Source organism: Bufo gargarizans, chromosome 1 (genome assembly GCF_014858855.1).
Source record: "Bufo gargarizans isolate SCDJY-AF-19 chromosome 1, ASM1485885v1, whole genome shotgun sequence".
Classification (NCBI taxonomy): domain Eukaryota; kingdom Metazoa; phylum Chordata; class Amphibia; order Anura; family Bufonidae; genus Bufo; species Bufo gargarizans.
Genome location: NC_058080.1, coordinates 486,973,805 through 486,980,718, shown reverse-complemented (window position 1 = coordinate 486,980,718; position 6,914 = coordinate 486,973,805).

Here is a 6,914-nt window from a genome sequence, read left to right as displayed (position 1 = left end):
GCCTAATACCCCACTTCTCCTGACGAAGCCACGCAAGTGGCAAAACATGTCGGGAGTGGTGATTCAGTTTAGCCCTCACAATTTTAGACAGCGGTTAGTGAGAGATACCTAGGAGCATTAGGAGCGGCTACGATCAGGTCATAGACAGTGTGAATGATGGAGGATAAGCAGTCAGTTCATCCAATATTGAGTTAATAATAACTCTGATAGAGGATAGAGTTAGCAGGGGACAGTAGGAGACTATCACACCTAACAGCGTCTTGTATCAGCTTGCAGAGTGTGAACACTTGAGGAGATAAAGGATTGTCAATTTGTTGCCAAAGTTGCAACATTCTCTAGACAGAGGCATGTCTAGATGTATTGTATGCCCTGGTAAGCGGATACATTTGGAGAATATGTGCTAGCAGTTATGTAAAATCAGTTGGTGAGATTAACACACAATATTCACCAAAAATAAATAAATAATAAACAAATAATAAAAAACAAAAATTTAAATCTATATTTTATCAACATCATATATTGGTTGAATAATACTGCCCCCCAAAGTGTTATAAACCATACACCTACTAGTCTCCTGATTTTAGCATGCCCAAGTTAATGCACAAGATAGGTACATTTACATTAAATAAGGGCTGTATTGGATAAGTTCCATGAGTTGCTAATAGCAACTACCAGCAGACAAGAGTCAAATTTGATATCTCACTGTACCCTGACAATTTTAATATTAAGAGTTTCCTTATTGAGTGTAGATTTTAAACTGATTAAATAAAGATATATTTTTATCACTAGTTAGAGACCCCTAAAGGGATTTCTGGTCTAACAGACCGCATAGTACATTGTATATTACATCCCGAGGGTCTCTAAAGGGACTTAAAATTTTATTCCACTTGGTGAGTTATCACATTTATGACTGTGACTGTTAACTCTGCTGCACTGTACCTCTTATACAAGGCTATGCAAACAAAAATGCAGCAGAGTTAACACACACTTAGTGAGTTATCACATCTAGTTAACTCATTATAACTGTGACTCTTAACGCTGCTGCATAGTATACTAATGCATCTCAATAAATTAGAATATCATCAAAAAAGGACATTTATTTCAGTAATTCAATACAAAAACTGATATATATATATATATATATATATATATATATATATATATATTAGTTACACACAGATTGATCTATATCAAGCATTTAGGGGGTCATTTATTACCGTATTAACCTATATTAGCGTATGTAGAAAGATGTCTTACATTTAGAAGTGGCGATGCATCCACCACAGTTATGTAGAGGCAAACGCCTCTAAATAACTGCGGCGGATCCACTGCCAGTTTACCGTAGGTCTTCATTAAGAACTGCAACTAAAATGCCGGTCTTATTAAATGTGTCCCCAATTTCTTATACAGTTGATGGTTATGGCTTACAGCTCATAAAAACCCAAAAGTCAGTATCACAGAAAATTAGAAAAAGTTCAATATTGTAAACTCATGGTGTCACACTTTAACCAGCTAATCAACATAAAACACCTGCATAGGTCCCTCAGTCTGATTCTATAGGCTACACAATCATGGGGAAGACTGCTGACATGACAGCTGTCCAGAAGACAATTATTGACACTTTCCACAAGGAGAAAAGCTGACTGTTCACAGAGTGCTGTGTCCAAGCACATTAATGGAAAGTTGAGTAGAGGGAAAAAGTGTGATAGTAAAAGGTGCACAAGAAACAATGATAACGGTAGCCTTGGAAGGATTGTCTAGAAAAGGCTATTCAATAATTTGGCGGAGATTAACAAGGAGTGGACTGTGTCTGGATTCACTGCTTCAAGAGCCATCCCACGCATACATATCCAGGACATGGACAACTGTAACATTTTTGTGTCAAGCCACTCATGACCCATAGACAACGTCAGAAGCGCCTAACCTGGGCTGTTGCTCAGTGATCCAAAGTCCTGTTTTCAGATGAAAGTAAATGTTGCATTTCATTTGGAAATTAAGATCCCAGAGTCAGGAGGAGAGGCACACAATCAAAGATGCTTAAGGTCCATTGTGACCTTCCCACACTCAGTGATTGATCGAGTTGATCTGTTGGTCCGCTGTATTGTATCAAGTGCAGCCATTTACATGGAAATTTTAGAGCACTTCCCTATGGAGATGCTGATTTCAATTTCCAGCAGAATCAAGGCACCTGCCCACACTGCCAAAAGTACCAATACCTAGTACCAGTACATGGTATCACTGTGCTTGAACAGCAAGCAAACTCACCTAACCTAAACCCCATAGAGAATCTATGAGGTATTGTCAAGAGGAAGATGAGAGACACCAGACCCAATAATGCAAATGAGCTGAAGGCTTCTCCCAAAGTAACCTCAGCAGTGTGACAGACTGATCACCTGTGAGTGCATATTGAGGGCATATATTGTACGTAATTTTCAGTAGGCCAACACTTCTGCATTTAAAGTTATTTTTAATTGGTCTTATATAAAGATGAGCGGCCGAGTCAAATTGGCTCCAATTCCCCAGGAAATTGGTATATAACATCCTCTAGTCTGCTAGGGCTCTAGGAAAACTTGTTATCTCTTTTTGTTTATTTTTTATGAATTTTTGCTTTTCCCTCACCCTCAACAAGCTTTTGAATGCAATGACTGCAATAGTAAATAAAGTCATGTAACACTGTGTCAAGCTCTGACAGGCGAGCTTAAGGAAAACAGCGAGGAGGAAATCCCAGGTAGTAGCCGGGAACGAGGTACCCGAGCACAATCCCAGAGTAGTCAAGCAAAATCCAAGGTTAAGGCGGAATGCACAGGGTCAGAAGCGGAGGTTGGTCAAAGTTGGTAAAAGAAAAATCAGCGGGAAACAGCGAACAAAATGGCTAGGAAGTTTCATATGTCTCACAATAAGGTGGAATAACTCAGCACTGAACCAGGATCTAATCAGGTCTTTATAGCCAGAGGGTGTGGATGTGGACCGGAAACCTCCCCCAGCAAGGCCACAGCTATTATCTAAATATGCACAGTAGCTGCTGGGGTGCCCATGGTTCTACCAGACCAAAGGGAGTATCCCAAACCGCACCTTCCGACCCCGGGGGGAGATGACGTCCCCGGCTTCCTGACAGAGCCCCCTACCAAGGAGCGGCCTCTGGACGCGACCTCGGGAAGACTTTTAAGGATGCCTGTACCTTGGCATGCCCATACCTTGGCATCCACATGGCCCCCCTCCGAGGGCTCCCAGGAATGCTCCTCGGGACCGTACCCCTTCCAGTGGGCGAGATACTCAAGGACCCCACGCCGACGGTGGGAGTCCACAATCTTCTGGACTTCGTAGTCATCATCGTTATCCACCTGAATGGAAGGAGGAGGAGTGGGTGCACGGTCAGAGAACGGATTGGCATGGTGTGGCTTCAGTAAGGACACATGAAATACGGGGTGGATGCCCAAGGATGCGGGCAACTGTAGCTTAGCAGCAACCTAATTGATTATGTCCATGATGGGAAAAGGGCCAAGGTAGCGGGGACCCAGTTTCTTGGAGGGGCAGGAGAGCCAAAGGTGCTGTGTGGATAACCACACTTTGTCCCCTTTCTTATACTGTGAGGACACCACTCTCCGGCGGTCGACTTGTATCTTCTGGCGCCACTGGACAACTTGGAGCTGCCGCAGGAGCGTCCGCCATAGTTCTTAGAGGTGTCGGAGCCACTGGGTCAACTCTGGTACTGGGGCGTTAATAGGTAGGTACAGAAGGGTTAAGTGGTGATAGCCGTAGTTGGCAAAGAATGGAGAGAGACCAGTGGATGAATGCTGGTGATTGTTGTATGTGAGTTCAGCCAGGGGGAGATGGCTCACCCAATCATCCTGCAGATATGAGGAGTAACTCCTGAGATATTGCTCCAGTGTTTGATTGGTCCTCTCGGTTTGCCTGTTGGTTTGTAGATGATATGCGGAAGATAGACTGCGAGTGATGTAGAGACTCCGGCAGAAGTGGGTCCAGAATCGGGATGTGAATTGGGAGCCCAGTCAAAGACAATATTATCCGGGAGGCCATGGAGCCGGAACACATGTTGTAGGAAGAGGTTAGAGGTTTCCTGGAAAGTAGGAAGGTCAGACGTTGAGATGAAGTGGGCCATCACCATGATGGTGGTACAAGATTGTAAAGAAGGTAACTCCACAACAAAGTCCATTGTAATATCTCTCCAAGGTGGTGATGGTATTGGCAGATGTTGTAGTAGACCGACAGGTCGGGTAGTGGGACGCTTGTGGATTGCACAAATAGAACAGGTCTCTATGAAGGAGCGTACATCCGCCGCCAGGAAAGGCCACCAGAAGTGGCATTTGACATACTCCTGAGTGTTATGCCAGCCCCTGTGGCCAGCTTTAGGGTGGTCGTGGCAATGTTGCAGTACAGGTACCCGTTGGGAGGCAGGAATGTAGATCCATTGGAAGTGGTAACACACTCCCTGTTTGAGCGGTAGGTGGGCAGCCTCCTCTGGAATCGGTGAACTGGGTTTTCTGATTCCTTTGATTAGGGAGTGATGGGTAGCTAGGAAGAATGCTGCTGGCAGGATAGGTTCTGGAGGCGCAAGCCCAGTCTCGGAACAATGCATTTGGGATAAGGAGTCAGCCTTGCTGTTCTTGGACCTGGCCCTGTAGGTGATCTGTAGAGGGAAGTGAGAGAAAAAGAGGGCCCACCGGGCCTGTTGGGGTCTCAATCGCTTATCGTTACGGATATATGTGAGATTCTGGTGATCTGTATAGACCACCACCAGATTTTCTGCTCCCTCTGGCGCCACTCTTCAGGGCATTCTTGATGGCGAGTAATTCCCGATCGCCGACATCATAATTACGTTCAGCCCCGGTGAGTTTGTAGGAGTAGAAGACCGCGGGGTGTAACAATTGCTTCTCCCTTCGGTGCTGGGAGAGCACTGCTCCGACTGCCCCCTCCAAGGCGTCAGTCTCCAAATAGAATGGGCGAGCGGCATCTGGCTGTGCCAAGACAGGAGCTTGTGTAAACATGTGTTTAAGGTGATGGAACGCCTGGTGGCCTTCCGGGATCCACATAAACGTGGTGCAGTTCTTGGTTAGTCCGGTGATGGGGGCACAGATGGCTGAAAATCCCAGAATGAACCGCCTATAGAAATTGGCAAAGCCAATGAATTTTTGCACCATCCGGCAGTTCCGGGGTACGGGCCACTCCAGGACGGCCTGGATCTTTCTGGGGTCCATGTCCACCCATCCTGGGGATAAAATGTAGTCAAGGAACTCAATGGTTGTTGCCTCAAACATGCTTTTTCCAGTTTCCCATAAAGCTGATGTGTCCAGAGGCGGTGGAGGATCGACTTGACGTGTCTTACGTGTTTGTGGCAATGTCTGGGAGAAGACAAGTATGTCGTCTAGATATGCCACCACATATGAATCCAGAATCCACACAGGGGAGGAGGCCACTATCCTTTTTTCCCACAAAAAAGATGCCGGCTCTGACAGGAGATGTAGAAGGGTGGATAAACCCCTTTGCCAGATTCTCATCTATATATTCCTTTAGGGTCTTGGATTCAGAGAGATTATACAGGTGCCCATATGGCAATGGGGCCCCAGGGAGTAGGTCTATGGGGCAATCATACGGCCTGTGGGGCGGTAAGGTATCGGCACCCTTCTTCTCAAACACATCCGCAAACTCCTGGTATTTGTCTGGTAGGGTGTGCTCGAGGGTACCAAGGGCTGTAGAAGATTTTATGATGGATAGAACACTCGCCACAGAGCTGGGAGGTAAACAAAAGGTGATGGATCCAGTGGCCCAGTCAATCAGAGGATTTTGTTTCCAGAGCCAGGGGATACAAAGGATGACAGGGAACAATGGAGAAGGCACAATGTCCCACGTGACTAGTGCGGAGTGATGGTTGCCGATACGGAGGTGATGGGACCGGTCTGTTGGGTGCTGCCGTCCACCATGTGCAGCTGGGATGGATTACTCTTCGGACGCAATGGAATCCCCAACTGAAGAGCCAGTTCCTCGTCCATGAAACATCTGCTGGCACCTGAGTCGATAATGGCAGAGAGATTAATGCCATTCTTGTCCAACTGTAGTAAAACAGGAATGGTAAGGTGAGATGACTGGTTGTACATTGGAGGGGTAACACAAGGTGAAGATACGTCTGGCCTACCAGCCGGAGATTTGATGGAACAGTCCTTCAAGAAGTGGCCTGCTTTGGCGCAGTATAGGCACAGGCACAGTGCCCACCATCTGGTCCTTTCGACCGCAGAAAGGGGGCCACAAACAATGACAATCTGCATGGGTTCTTCCAGGGTGACATATCCAAGCGTGGGAGCCGGGAGAAGCGGGGGGTCAGGTTCCTTCACTGGTTGTGAAGGAACCTTTAAAAATTATCCCTTTTAATCGGGAGCAGCAGCATTGCAGTGTGGAAAGGGTAGGGTAATAAGAGGTATGTAGCCGCAATAGCAGCGGCAGCAGAAGCAGCATAGCATAGAACATGCAAGGCAGTAGGTCGGCTGTCTATGAGAAGTAGTAGTAACTGTAGTAGTAGTGGTTGAAAAATATAAAAAAATTTGATTCGGCTGGTTCAACAAATTTCACAAATAAATTTTATTTGTCACAAATTACTTTGTCATGAAGCACATTCCTTTGAATGTAGCAGGTGCAATGACAGGGAACGGTGATCACACTGACCCCCGTCATTGAACCCCTCAGATGCCGCGTTCATTCCTGCTCGTGGCATCTGAGGCTACAATTTAGTAAATCTTTCAGGGGTTAATTAGGGTAAAATAAATAAACACTCACCTTATTAATTTGCTTGCATAGAGGCTATCGTGGCCATCTTGATTGAAGACACTGTGCATTTTCTGCAATCAAGATGACCACGGCAGCCTCTGCACATGCAAATGGATGAGGTGAGTATGTATTTTTTT